The sequence below is a fragment of the Trachypithecus francoisi genome, unplaced genomic scaffold (genome assembly GCF_009764315.1).
Source record: "Trachypithecus francoisi isolate TF-2019V2 unplaced genomic scaffold, Tfra_2.0 Lachesis_group1, whole genome shotgun sequence".
Classification (NCBI taxonomy): domain Eukaryota; kingdom Metazoa; phylum Chordata; class Mammalia; order Primates; family Cercopithecidae; genus Trachypithecus; species Trachypithecus francoisi.
The window spans coordinates 14,370,038-14,385,295 of record NW_022681454.1 but is presented as its reverse complement, the minus strand read 5'-3'; the positions used below and the strand labels follow the sequence as shown (position 1 = coordinate 14,385,295).

At 39.8% G+C, this 15,258-nt stretch overlaps 1 protein-coding gene across 2 annotated transcripts in view; it reads right to left on the bottom strand.

Moving 5' to 3' along the window:
• Positions 1–15,258, bottom strand: part of C1QTNF7 (C1q and TNF related 7) — a 108,364-nt gene that overhangs the window by 64,877 nt on the left and 28,229 nt on the right. Inside the window, exon 1 of one of the 2 annotated variants that reach the window (XM_033213786.1) lies at positions 7,904–8,328. The exons of the other annotated variant lie outside the window; for it this stretch is intronic. The gene's annotated coding sequence lies outside the window, so the exon portion shown is untranslated. Of the gene's footprint in view, positions 1–7,903; positions 8,329–15,258 lie in introns of those variants that run through there. 2 annotated transcript variants of the gene reach the window in all.

Sequence of the window (15,258 nt, the reverse complement as noted above, 5' to 3'; positions counted from 1 at the left end):
TACAAACAGATGGCACTTTGAAACATACGATGCAGTTTGGAAAACGAAATCGCTTAGACATTTTTGTCTGGTTTGCTAAGATAATGTGATGAAGCCCCAAATGAAAGAATCTTGGCGTGCACTGATAGAGAAAGGCTACACACCATTCAGTAGATTTGTTTTAATTTCTCACAATCAAAAAGTTGATTCTTCAACTGTCAATCCTGTCTGAGTTGGGTTCCGTGAAGTTGAGTTCCATTATGCACTTCCTGAATAAAAGGTGCAAAGCAAAGGAGAAGAGAATTGCCATTTCCTGAATGTCTATTTCATGGTAGCCTCTTTATATGACATATAAACACTTTATATATCTTATTTATTTATAAAGAAATTCTATGGGTAGCTACTATTGCTCTTTTTTAAATATGAAGAAACTGTAGTCGAGAGACATCCCATACCTAATTAAGTGCACAGCTGGAATTCAGACTTTGATGTGCACCCAAACTCATGTTTTTCCCATTTTATCTACTTCAGGCCTATCTGCCCCTTTTCACTTTTTAAGAAAATATTTTCATGTTCACTATATATATATATATATATATATATATATATATTTTTTTTTTTTTTTTTTTGAGACTGAGTCTCGCACTGTCACCCAGACTGGAGTGCAGTAGCGCCATCTCTGCTCTGCAAGCTCCGCCTCCCAGGTTTTCACGCCATTCTCCTGCCTCAGCCTCCTGAGTAGCTGGGACTACAGGTACCCACCACCATGGCCAGTTAATTTTTTGTATTTTTGGTAATGGGGTCACCGTGTAGCCAGGCCCACCTCGGCCTCCCAAAGTGCTGGGATTACAGGCGTGAGCCACCATGCACGGCCACTAATTTTTAAATATTAAAAAAGATACAGCTAGTAAATGTTTATGTAATATAGTCCAATTTATATATTAAATTCTATATTTGTTGTTTTCAGAAATAGGAATTTATGGCATATTTTGACAAGTATGGTTTGATTCACTCAAGACCCATCTCAATTCACATCTCCCCCTACCTTTTTTCTTTTTCTTTCTTTTTTTGAGACAGAGTCTCACTCTGTTGTCCAGGCTGGAGAGTAGTGGTGTGATCTTGGCTCATTGCAACCTCCACTCCCCAGGTTCAAGCGATTCTCCTGCCTCAGCCTCCCCAGTAGCTGGGATTAGAAGTGTCCACCACCATGCCCAGTTAATTTTTGTATTTTCAGTAGAGATGAGGTTTCACCATGTTGGCCAGGCTGGTCTCAAACTCCTGGCCACAAATGATCCACCTGTCTTGGCCTCCCAAAGTGCTGGGATTACAGATGTGAGCCACTGTGCCTGGCCTCCCCCTACCTTTTTTACATGAAAGGCTGGAAAGCAGAATACACAGACTTCCAGATTCCCTTGCAGCTAGGGGTAACCCTATTACTTACACAGTTTCACCAATACAATGCACATGCAAAGTCTTGGAAGAAGGCTTCCCTTTTGAAATAAAAAGGCAAAGTTTGACAAGGAAAAGGCTTTTGTTTTCCTGCATGGAATATAAACCTGGAGGTGCAGCAGCTATATTGCCACCATAAAAATAAATGCCCATGCGAGCATTAGTGAGCAGGAATAGAGAAGGACACTAGTTTCCTGGTGGCATCCTTGGACAGCTACAGCATCCCTAGACCTACCTCTGGGCTTCTTGTTGTGTGAGAAAAATGAAACCCCTGCATAATAAAGGAACTGTGTTTTCTGATACTTACAAATATAATCCTAGCTGATATACTTAATAGCTAGAATTTAAAAAGGTATTCCTATTTTCTAACACAGTTCAATTTTCATGCCAGCTTTTGTCACAATTTGTAGTTCCCAAACACTGAAAGTATAGCCTTTGAATTAGACAACAGATTCATTGGAAAGATATTCATTTTGTTGGGCATTAATGGCAAAAGAGTTGGGTCCACTCCCTGGTTATGGGAAAATGGCCCACATGGTATGATCCAAGTAACTGTGGCCCTTCCAGACAATCTGGACTTCAGTTCAACCAAAGTGATTGGCCTGGGTTAGGGGAAGAAGAATAGGACAGCTGAACTCAACATGTCCCCACCATTTTGCCTTGCATGGATGTAGACTTGGCCTTTGATTGGAAAGTTTAGAAAGGAACTTGAGGGCCGGGCGCGGTGGCTCAAGCCTGTAATCCCAGCACTTTGGGAGGCCGAGGCGGGCGGATCACGAGGTCAGGAGATCGAGACCATCCTGGCGAACACTGTGAAACCCCGTCTCTACTAAAAAATACAAAAAACTAGCCGGGCGAGGTGGCGGGCGTCTGTAGTCCCAGCTACTCGGGAGGCTGAGGCAGGAGAATGGCGTGAACCCGGGAGGCGGAGCTTGCAGTGAGCTGAGATCCGGCCACTGCACTCCAGCCCCGGCGACAGAGCAAGACTCCGTCTCAAAAAAAAAAAAAAAAGGCCGGGCGCGGTGGCTCAAGCCTGTAATCCCAGCACTTTGGGAGGCCGAGACGGGCGGATCACAAGGTCAGGAGATCGAGACCATCCTGGCTAACACGGTGAAACCCCGTCTCTACTAAAAATACAAAAAACTAGCCGGGCGAGGTGGCGGGCGCCTGTAGTCCCAGCTACTCGGGAGGCTGAGGCAGGAGAATGGCGGGAACCCGGGAGGCGGAGCTTGCAGTGAGCTGAGATCTGGCCACTGCACTCCAGCCCGGGTGACAGAGCAAGACTCCGTCTCAAAAAAAAAAAAAAAGAAAGGAACTTGAGGAGTCATTTTGTCTCTTTTCACCTTGGGGAAGGACCACACTGAAGTCATATCAGACATATATGATAACTGATCTGGTTTTAATAGACCTCCAAAGAAGACAATTCCACAGCCTCTTCCCTAAGGAGACCATGTCAACATTTAAAAACTCGCAGTAAATTCTTCCTTTGCTGAAATAGAATTTGTATTGCATGTGGGTAAAAAAAAAGCCCCTTATTTTTCTAAAGCAGAGTGACCAAGTGGAAAGTTAGCAGGTTGTGGAGTCCAGCAGTCCTGGGTTGACTTGTGGTTTTGCTGCTTGCTAGTTGATGAACTTCCTTGTTATTTAACATCACTAAGCTTCATTTCCTTATCTGGAAAATAAGCAAAGTAATAGCTACACTATAATCCCTAAAGTTATGGTTCAGAGCTAATATATGTAAAATGTTGGGAATATTATTTGTCAAAAAAGTAAGTGTTCGAAAGCAGTTCTTTTTTCCCCTTCTCTGTTGACTGGACAACAACTTACCACTGTTCTCTGGTTGAAATTGTGTCGGAGCCCAAGAAACACTATGAATTGCTCCACAACTTTCTTCACTACAGGCTGATTAACTCCAATTTCCTAATCCCATCCTGTTTACTCTTATTTTTCAGTCCTTGAATCTTAACTCAGGAACTTGTTTCCAAAAAAATTATTTAAAAAAATATGCTTTGCATTCTGGGGAATTGCAGTTTTATAAAGTAAGCAAAAAATAACAGTACTTGAAAATTGAAAACTTTGACCCATATATTCTATTTTGCTATAGACATCAAATTCTCATTCTAGGTTGCAGATTCATAATTGAGGTCACTATGGTGACAAAGACAAAATGGAGTAATGAGACAATCATTTGGATTGTTACAGCCAAGGATTTGGCCACAATTATTAGGCTAATTGACAGACAAAGTTTACTTCTCTGGTGCAAGTTCTCTGCATGATGATCTTCAATTTCAGTAGGCCACTAACTTAGACCCAAGTGATCTGCTGCGCCATTTTAAGAAAAGGAACATTTCTGACCCTGGATTGTTTTTAAAAGCTGTACACTCTATTAGTTCTTGGCTACTAGAGTGTTGGATCGACTGACTTCTGGCAGCCTTGCACATTGACTCCACTGACATATGTACAATTTCAGACTTGAAGCCACACATGAAGTAATTGTGAAGCCTCACAATTCATCCCTAAAAATCTGCCATGCGGTAGTTCTTGTCTTCTCCAACAATGTAATGCCTAGGAATTGTGATGATATGAGCTTTTAAAAAAATTGTTAATTAATCTTCATTCACTTAGGACATATTAATTTATCTGTGATGAAGAAGAACATGTTGAAAAATCCCAGAATATTGAATGAAAGAATGAAACGGCTACTGTAATATAGTTTGGATCAGAGATTTTTTTCTTTCTTCTTTTCATACAATTACTTATGGCATGTGATATTAAGAAAGAGAAAGAAAATTCCAAAGCAGAGTTTCCAGAGCAGGGTCTAGAGAAGCCCCATAGATTTACACCAGCTGTGCAGTTAATAGTTGATGAAACAGGCCTAAAAAGAGCTTCAGTGACTTGTCTAATGTCCCATGGTTCGTCAGGGTCTTACTTAATCATGGCTTTGTCTCATTTTGTCTTTCTTATGATTCACCTTTGAGTTAAATGCCCCTCCCTTAATGAGGTGGTCCTTGACCATGTTAAAGAATTAGCTCCTTCCTTGTACCTAGTCACTCTGTCTTGTTATTCTGTTTTATTTTATTCATACCACTTTTCAACTTCTGAACTTACATTGTGGTTTATGATTCTGTGGTTTGTCTCCTGTAAAGTGCAAGCTCCACGAAGGCAGGGACTTTGGCTTTTGTTCACTATTATATCTAAAATAATGTTTAGGACATGTAAGTCCTCAGTGCAAATTTGTGGATTGAATGGACCAGAGCTAAAGAGGAAAGGAACTCTTGTTTCTTAGGCATCTATTATGCTAGTTGCTGTGCTAAGTTGTTTATGTGTGTTACATAAACTAAGAGGTAAGTGATGTGCTTGGAGCCTTGCAGTTAGAAAGTGGAGAAGAATTGAAAGCCAGGGATATTTTGCTTCAAGTGCTGACATCACAAGAAATTATTTCCAGTGTTCAATGGTTCCTGCTCCACTACTCCCTCCATGACCTCTTCCCGGGCATTTAAAGTTCCTAGTACACCAAGTTTGTGTTTGGCATCCCCGGTTGGCTCATATCTATCTGGGCACTATAGTTTTCAGAGAAGTCAACTTGAATATACTATATTCAACATTGAATATATTATATTGAATGTATTATATTCAACGCAGTAAATACTCTGTTGCTGGCTTCTCTGTATAAAGTTTATTGAGTAAATTTCTCATAGATATTATAGCTTTATTTCTTTTTTATATATTTTTTATAGCTTTATTTCACTTTGATGATGAATCCCATTGAGTTGCACAAATTTGCCATGAAAAGCCTACAAGAGAAAGAAATCCACCCATCTGCTGATGATTGAAACCTGATGCAATCAAAGATGATAAAAAGTTCAGATGATATGGGCCAAAAGATGAAGAAAGCATGGGGGTATCAACAAGACAGGAAATAAGCCTGAAATAGTGTTGATTCTGACCACAGGGTAATCAACATATTTGAGTTGGGGAAAAGGTCAGATTTCTCGTCCCTATCAGGACTTTTTGCCTTCTTCAGGTTAGGTCATATTGGATATAACAACTTCCATTTTGTCCCAGATTATAGAACTGTCAAACTTTAGTGCATACCAGAATCATCTAGAGAATTTATTACCAAAGAGGCACAGGGACCTACTTCAATTAAAAAGATTCTGTGCCAAGCACAGAGTGAGAGCTTAATTGATGGTGACCATTAGCATTGTTATTTATTTCACTCTTCCCCAAAGGGCAGTTGTGGGCCTCACCCATTCATTCACAGATTGGCAAGAGAAAAAAAAAAAACATGCATCAAACTTGGAATTTGAAAACCTGCGTTCAGACATCAGTGCTGCTAATTTTTAGGTATGTGACTTTGGATGAGTCGCTTCATGTCTTTGAGCTTCAGTTTACTTGTCGGAAATCATCATAGTCAATAATGTTTATTTAGAAGGCCATTGTAAGAACCGGATAAAGGAATGCAGAAGAAAGAATCCAACAACAAAAGGGCAGGAGGTTGTGGTTTAAAATGTGGACTTTCTCTATTATGATTAAAACAGGTCATTTACTTCCAAATCCCGGCCCTGCCAGCCATCATTACCTGTGTAATTGTAGGCAAGTAAACCTCATTAGCCTTGGTTTTCTCATATATGAAAAAGACAAAAACAATTCTTTGTCTATATCAACTCTCAAACTTTACATGAACCCTGCTGTTATGAGCTCTATTTTATTGTAAGGGAACTGAGGCACAGAGGAGTTAAATAACCCAACCCAGATTCACATAGACGCTAATCTGGTTTGTGTCTTCAGGAACTCCGGTTCAGAGTCTCTACGCCTTACCAGTGAGCCTGCTGCTCCCACGAGCACACGAGACATGATGAGGAAGGGCCCAGCACATGACAAATGCTCAGTAAATATTTCCCCAAATTTGAATAACTTACTTCACATTACAAACTTCATCCTTCTATTTCGTTATGCAGTCCACAGCATAGCTCAGACAGTGTTCAACCCTACGTAGCTATTGCCCGTGAACACAAAAGTGCACTTGGGCTGCATAAATACTACAGACACGTTTATACAAGAAGGGGAACATTGTGTCACATTTGGTTTTTATTGCTTTCAGCACGTTAGGCACATACTATCTGTTTATTAGATAAAGTTGAAAGGTTACAGATCACCTTAAATTAAAGTATAGATGAGTTGCTTGAGAAAGGGCTACATAGAAAATTGCTGTTGTAAATGTACAGTAACCTAGAGCTTTTCGACTCTTGGAAGTAGCTTACGTGTGCGCTGACAATGATGACATATTGGGAATGAAACCTGTCTTAACAGTACAGGATGTGGAAGTGTACACCAAACTTACTCAAGGAGAAGAAAGGAAGTCAGATGTCAACTAGAGTTAAGGGCAATTATTCTTTATTTTGGAGGAACTTTCCAGTGAGTTGGGGGAACAAAACCCAGGCTGAGGGTGTGGAGTCTTATTGAAATCATGAATCAGAACAAATTGGGAGATACATAGTCTGATGATAAGATAGTGTGAGGACTTGGGACATATGTTCCGTGCAGCCATAGAATTCATGATGAGGGATCTGCAAAATGGACATTCAAGTTCCTGGGAACAAAGGCTGATCCAAACAAAACGATTCCGTTCAAGTTTGTTGTATTTCTTTTAACTGCTTCCCAGTCATTACCCATAATTTGATTTGAAATACTTATAAAAGAAATGTACCCCAGTACAATGCATCATTTATGAAATTATGCATTTCATTTGTAGAATTACTAGTAATGCAAACTCATAGTTTTACCAACACAATTTAGGTATTTCTGCTTCCATATTGCAATGATTGCATTATCCCCCCATGGCCAAGTGGAGTGGTGAGCACATTTGTTTAAAAATAAAATAGACAGTAAATAAATCAACACACTTAACGAAAGCTAAATTGAACACAAGATTTATGCCACTATAAGGAAATCTCCACAGAACAATATTCGCTTTAATGCTTTCTTTTTCCTCTACTAAAATCCTACAGTGTATCAAAATGAAGAAAGCACTTTCAATGTGAATTATGTAGGAACAGACACGATGACAATTCTGTTTTTCAGAGTAGGGTTACAGAGCCACTTCTGCTTGCCCCTGCGAGTGTCAGTGTTGGCCTCACACTCCTCTTGAGTACGGATCTATAACTATGAAGGAGCGTAATTGGTAAGGAAAGGCTTTTCAAAACGAACCCTTCCTAAGCAAAGCCGATTCTGACGACTTTCGCTTTCCCTTTCTTGTTCAGCAAAAGCAACCCCCAGAGGAGTCATGTTATTGACTAAGCCGCAGTCGGTAAACACCCCTGAACATCATTAAAAAAAAAAAAAACAGAAAAAAAAAACCAAAAACCAGAGAGAGAGAGAGAGAGAGAAACACCAACATGAGCCAAAGGACGCCTTTCTAAGGAAAAAAAGCCTGAAGACGTTTACTTCAATGGAGAGAGGGCTGTTTACTTACATTGCTCGCAAGACCTTCCAACAGCTGGAGTCTTTGAACTCTAGTGTGCGCAGATGTGGAGCTTTTGCTCGAAATCCCCTTTCCTTTGGCAGCGAGGATTATTCATAACTCTTTGGGGCTTCAGATTGATAAGTAATTTCCTGATTCGCTTTCAAAAGCATTCTCCCAGGCTTTGAGTGGTGGCAGAGAGAGGGAGCGGGCAAGGACCCCAGCGTGCAATGACGCTGTGGCCTACACAGATCTCCTGATTGTTCGATCGAGCCCGAAAGAAGACGTCGACATTACGAACAAAAATAAATATCCTTCTTTATCTGTTGGCTCATTCCCCAAATCATATTTGGGAAATAGCACAGTGAGTCTGGACAATATTTTTTCTAAAAGTATAATATTAGCTGAACACCTTATCATTTTTGTGCTGGGAGAAATCAGGGCACCTCTGACTGCTCTTCAAAGACCAGCTGTTGCAATTTCTTTCTTATGAGCTGCTTTACAGGATGTTCTTAGAGACCAAGCAGCCCAGCCCTTTCGGTTGACAATCGAAAGAAATGATGCCCAGGGCTTACAAGACTTGACCAGGATCACACAGCTAGTTAGCAGAAGGACAGGAACCTAAGAGCCGACTGTCAAGCCAATGCTGTGTCCACTGTAGGGAGGTGGAGGCAGATGCAAGGACTGGAGATCTGACTCTCAATCTTTAAGATACCTATCACTGGACATGGCTCTTGATGTTTCTGAGTCTTGGTTTTCACAGCTGCAGAATAAGAATCGTAATAGTAACCCTTTCTTGGTCATACAAAGTGGTAATCTCTCTGAAAGCATTTTGTCCAGGATGAAAGCAATTGTATCCTAAGATGAAATTTTGTCGACACAGCCCCATTTACATGCTTCTCTTCTCCTTTCCATTCTCATTTCCATTCAATATTATTTTCTTACTGAAAGAAACCATTGAGTGACTTTTGGATGGAGAAGGAGGAGTATAGTGGCCAGGAAATGAGATAGAACATGGAGAAAATTTTACCTTGGAAATCCAGGTAAAAATTAGATGAAAGGGTATACAGCATATCTTAACATTTGCCTCAGAAAGAACACTAGATCTAGAAATAGAAAATCAAAGCTTGGCCACTGCCTGGAACACTTAACGGCCAAGGGAGCCCTGTGGAGTCATTTAAACATTCCAAAACACAGTTGACTCACTGGGTATGTGATCCCTGTCCCATTGCACTTACCTCATTTTGTTGTGGTTAGAATCAAATGAAGTGTTTATCAAGATAGTGCTTTGCAATGTTTCAGGCTTTGAAACTAAAATGTAGTTGCTATAGTTTGAATGTATGTGTTTCCCCACAAATTCATACATTGGAACCTAAGATCCAATATGATAATATTAGGAGGTGGAGCCTTTAGGAGGTTATTAGGTCACCATGGCAGGGCTCTCATGAATGGGATTCATGACTTTGTACAAAGGCTGGAAGGAACTAGCTAAGCCCTTTTTGCCCTCTACCCTTCTGTCATGTGTGGACATAGCATTTGTCCCTCTGGAGGATGTAGCAACAAGGTGCCCTCTTGGAAGTGGAGACAGAGCCCTCACCAGGCCCTAAACCTGTTGGCACCTTGATCTTGGATATCCCAGCCTCCAGAACTGTCAGAAATAAATTTCTGTTGTTTATAAATTACTCATCTGTGGTATTCTGTTGTAGCAGAACTAATGGGCTGAGACAGTGGTATTTTCCAGTGGGATGTGCAACTACCATTGCCCATTTCATCTGTGTAATTGGCTGACACCACTAGGTGCCAGGGCTCCCGGGTTGTGCCTTGACCTTTTTCCCCCTTTTCCTTTTAGGAGTATATTTCATCTTTCTTCCCTTGTTATCCACCTCTTGGTACTTGTCTCCCATGCTTGCTGCTATTGGTTTTCTTTCTTAGGGCTCAAATTATCCTTCCATTTTTTGTGTAATGGTAAGAATGAAGAACAAAGAGAAAACATTTTGTTCAGTCACACAGAAAGGCATCCACGTTGTCTTGACACAAGTGGGAATGTATTTTTGAAGTAGCCATGAACAAAGATCAAATGAATCAAGATCAGTGCCCCCTTGAAGATGATCAAGTCATAAGTCCAACTCATATTTTATGGTTCCATTCACTTCTTTTACCATTTTATAAATTTATTATTTAAATGTTATTTCAGTTAAGATTTGCACTCTATCATCTGTAAGAAGAATTTTCTAGTAGAGTCTTGCTTAGGCTGCTATAACAAAATACCATAGACTGGGTGGCATAAACAACATAAATGTATTTTCTCACAGTTCTGGAGTCTGGAAGTCTGAGATCTGGGTGCCAGCATGGTTGGATTCTGGTGAGGCTTCTCTTCTTGACTTGCAGATGGCTGCCTCCCTTCTGTATCCTCATATGGTGGGCAGAGGGAGATCTTTCTCTTCCTTTTCTTAAGAGACCATAGTCCTATTGGATTATGGACCCATCCTATGACCTCATTTAACTTGAATTAGCTATGAACGCCTCTGTCTCCTGATAAAGTCATACTAGGGGTTAAAGCTTCAACACATGAATTTTGGGGTGACACAATTCAGTCCATAGCAAGCCTGCAGGAAGTAAAAGAAGGGAACGAATACTTATTGAGCCTTTTTTCTCCTCACTGAATTGTCAAAACAACATTGATAGGTTGGTTGTGACTTTTCTACGGTCACAAAGCTAGTAAGCGGCAGTGACCAAATGTAAACCATGACGACCAGAACCCTGCTCCCCTCATGACACATTCTGCCTCCACCTCTTCTTTTCTCCTAGATTCTGAGCCATGACCCTTTATTTTCCCTTCCCACTCTCTCCTATTTAGTTGCCTGGAGGCAAGACATTGTTACCCAGAGCACCATGAGAAGGAAGCCATGGGGATTCCCTCATGTGCCCACTGAGCTTAGACTGAAAGCTGTAGAGTTTGCCTGGAATGTTCTCTCCTTGCATCCCTCCCAGCCTCCTTCATGTTAATAAGTCCCTTCATTAGTTCAAACTGAACGCACATGCTTCTTCCCAGGGATGTTTTCTTTGATCTGACCCTCCCCACCCTTGCTCTTCCTCACTATATTCTCTTATACTGTCCTATACTTCCCCTTATAATTTTTTCTCCTTTCATAAGATTTCATAAATGTTGTTTTATTATTGTAGTGGTTATAGCAATAGGTCTACATTTCTAAGATAATTCGCATAATGGTTGTCCCCCTCACTGGTCTGTAAGCTCCCTGATGCCAGGGATGCTTTGCTTACTAAGAGCTGTCCAGCCATTAGAACACTAACATGAGATGCTACAGAGGAGCAAGGGAGGATTAGACAGGGGCAAACCGGGAAAAGTAAATAGTAGAAGAAAGGCCCTTCAAAATTCACCTGCAGCAATATGACTAGCAAGCGTATGTCTGAGAACAGTCTAATGAGGCCCCTTTATTAAGCTGTCTGTGTACCACCAAATGTATTCTTCCCCTGTCTATTTTGCTAGGTTTGGCTGATCAAGAATGAGGTGGTTAATGTGAAGAGAGGCAGCTTGAGGAGCAAATCCTGGGTCACATCTGCTGCCTGCTGGTCAATGCCTGGGTTCCTGCAAGGGCAGCACAGCCTGACCCTCTGCAAGACGGGGCTGCCTGTTCATACCCCATCAGCCTCAGTCTCTTCCTAGAAAGAGCTGATGGGACAGGGTGTGAAGATGTATAGGAACAAGGAGGAATTCCTACCAGAGAAAGACATTTTCAGTTGAAGGAACCACATGTGCAAAGAAACGGAATGACAGCATGTTGTGTTTAGGGAACCTCAAGAAGCCTAGTTTTGTTGGTGAGTTACAAGGAAATGTGATAGTAGAAATGAAAGTATCAGATAAATCTTAAGTGTTTCCATTAATATCTATTTCTCAAAATTGTTTGGAGGGCCAGTGAGAGAGTACATATGGAATTGCTTTATAAACTGGAAAAAAATTATATGAAAATATTTTTATTACAAATTCTTTGGATGAAGATAACTAGAATATTAGGCAAAGAAACCATGCTAGGAAATGGAATTATTTATAAATTTATTTATAAACCAGAAGTTTTGATTAATTTCCTTCTTCTAATCTCCTTTCAAAGGGTAGAATGTAAGTTTGTAGTATCTGTTGAATATGAATGAGTTGCGGGATGTGTGTTTTCAACTCAGCACTATCCCTGGTCCTTTCTACTTTCTCTCTGAGGGAACAGGGACTGGAAGCCTGGAACTACATTTCCCAGAATCACCTGTAGGCAGAGTTCCTAATTACAGTCAGCCAAGGAGGGCACACACAGGGTTGTGAAAGATAGAAAATAATTAGAGGACATTATTCTTCGGTGTCAGTTACAGAGTGGAAACAGCCAGCTGATGTATGGTTTGCAGCAACTTCTGGGTGAGATACTAGAATCTCACACTTTTCTATGGCTTCCCAGCAAGCTTGTTCTTCTCGATGTATAGCCAGACAGAATGCTTTTTTTCTGCAATTGTTGGTCTCATGAACCCCTTTTAAACAATTATTTTTTATTTAGAAATACTTATAGACTCATAAGAAGTTGCAAAACAATTTACAAAAATACCCTAGCTTCTTCAAATGGTGACATCTTATATCGCTATAATAATCATAGAATAAAAAAAATTGACATGAGTACAATAGGGTTAGGCAGACTACAGATCTTCAGTTTTTACCAGTTTATATGTAGATTCACTTGTGTGTTGCATAGTTCAGTATAGTTGAATACAATTTAATCTCATATATAGATTATTTACAGTTCTTTCAATGGCTCTTTAAGACTTTAATTTCTTGCCTTAAATCTCTACCTGATGCTATTTTCTTAACTGAATGCTGAGTGAGGTGGTTAATAATTTCTTGGTGTTATCTCACATTTGAAGCCTTGCAGTCAAATTTTGGTGCTTACCTTCCATTATGTTCATTCATGTGTTCAATTAAAATATCACTCACTGATATAACTTCACAGGCCTTCTTTCCCATTGTTTTCATCACAGGATTACAAAGGCATTCCCAGCATATCATTATATTATATGTAAGTTACCACGAACGATTTTTAGCTATTCGTTGGGCTGTTAATTGCTCAGTTTTCAGAGTCATTCTTACTGTAGATTAAAAATGTAAAACTTGTAAAATCATTCTTAAATAATGGTAAAATAATTTATATATGATAAGGCAGGAAACAAAAAATAATAGGTATAGCTAATGGATAGGAGGAGGCTAAGTTATCATTGTTGAAGATAATAAAACTGTACACCTAAACAATGCAGCAAATTTAACAAGGGCCATTAGAAATAATATATGTTTAACAGAATTTACAGATACAAAAATACATGCATGAAAGTAGCCTTCCTATATATCAAAATAATCAGAAAACAGAATGTTTAAAACCCTCTAAAATCTAAAATGATGCTGGTTTCCCTGCAGAGGAAGGAGAGACTCACCTCTCCCTAATTCTGGGCTGTTTTCTCACTTGAGCCTAATCAGCACAACTTGTGTGCAGAGATTCTCAAAATTTTGCTAAAATATTTTTTTTTCTTTCCCTTCTCATCCTTACCTCTGACTCACTAACCACAAAAGATCAAAATCTGGTCTGAAGAAGCCGAGGGAAGTGAACACTATGACATGTTCTTTGTCCCTTCCTAATTAAGACATATTTCCTCTCAAAATATCCTAGCCTGCAGAGATGGTCCCTGGCTGTAACTTAATTTTTTTTTACATCATTTTCTCCAAGGCAGTGTAACAACTTGAAACCACATATTTCAGAAAATGATCTTCGCTTTACATTCACCATTTGGTTGGCTTTCCCAGAATAAATGAACCATCTGCCCTAAAGAACTATGCAAGTCTTTGCCACTTACAACCAGTGAGACAACAAGTTTCCTGGCTAACATTTGTTAGGTGCTAGCAAAGTTCATTGATTCCTCTGGGCATTATCTTAATTAATCTTTACCACTGTATGGGTAGAAAATTAGTCACTTAAGCCAAATCTCAAGGCTACCAAAAGGTAGAACCAAGGTAAGGGCCAGGTGGTGAGGCTCCAAGTCCTTTCTCTGCTTTTTTTGTAGGGTGACAATAATTTTCTTCCCCACAGGATTTCAAAAACAAGATCTGGGAATCAGCCTGGTCCCTCTGACATTGATACACATACATCCTAGTGAGCCGCATTGGCTGCATCAACTCAGTGGGTCTAATTTAAAAAGTCAACTTGTAGAAAATGCCAGATAAACAAATGGTGCTGGTAATACTAGGTAATTATGAAAATTGTATAAGTGATATATGAATGCTGAAAATGTAGTGGAAGTCCCAGGTATATGACCGCCACTTGGTGGAAACCTTGTCAGGAGGGAGTATTTGGATTTGCTTCCTAAGTGGAGTTAATTCTTTAGAACTTTAGCACCTAATAAAAGCAACAAAATTCATATCACTCTCAAAAGCATAATTTAGAAGACTCTATTTTCCCAAACAATAGTTCTCCTTTGAAGACTACTGGAAATTGCCTTCTTTCTAATTTTAAGATTTGGATTGAAAACATTCAAATGCAGGCCTAGCTTCAAAGCGTAGTTTGAGACCAAGAAGCACTTCCTGATTTATATTACTTGAAGCATCTTTTGAGCCCCTGGATTCCACCATACATGAAGCTAACACTATTCCTACATTGCCCAGTTTCATTCATTAATTGATTCAAAAGAAGAAAGAGGTTCCAAATCTCAGCAATTTTCATTATGGATAAATAGATGCATCCCCTATGTAAATAGTTGAACCAAAATGTCCTTAAAAGAACCTAATATCAAGCCCTTTGAATTTCCAATCTCTTAGTTTCACAATCATCACTATCTTTTCCCCCCAATTTTTCCATTCCTCATGTGCATCAGCATGACCATGCTGTCTCAACCAGTCCACAGGAATCACACATGCACTTCCTGTCTTAATCAACAATGAAGCTCTCATTTAGTTGGTGGATCATTCAGGAGAAGGACATTTACTGAGGCTGGCTTGTTTTAGTCCAGGAACACATAGCAGCTCCTTTGGAGATTGCAAACAACATCTAAGTCATATGTTATTTGAAAGGTAAATATGTAGCCACAAAATAACATTTAAAAAAGAGAAGAAAATAAGACAGAGAAGAGAGAAAGATTGGAAGGAAGGAAAAAAGAAGGAAGGAGAGGAAGGGGAAAAAGTGAGGAAAAAGAAAAAGGGAGAAAGACACTGTGAAAGAAAAAGAAAAGGCAGAGGAGGGAGGCAAAGCAAAGGGTTAGATGCTGTAACTGCAAGTAACACAGACTTGGGCTGTGCATTTTTTCCAGGGGACTATCTGCGGTTTTTCAAGTGCCAT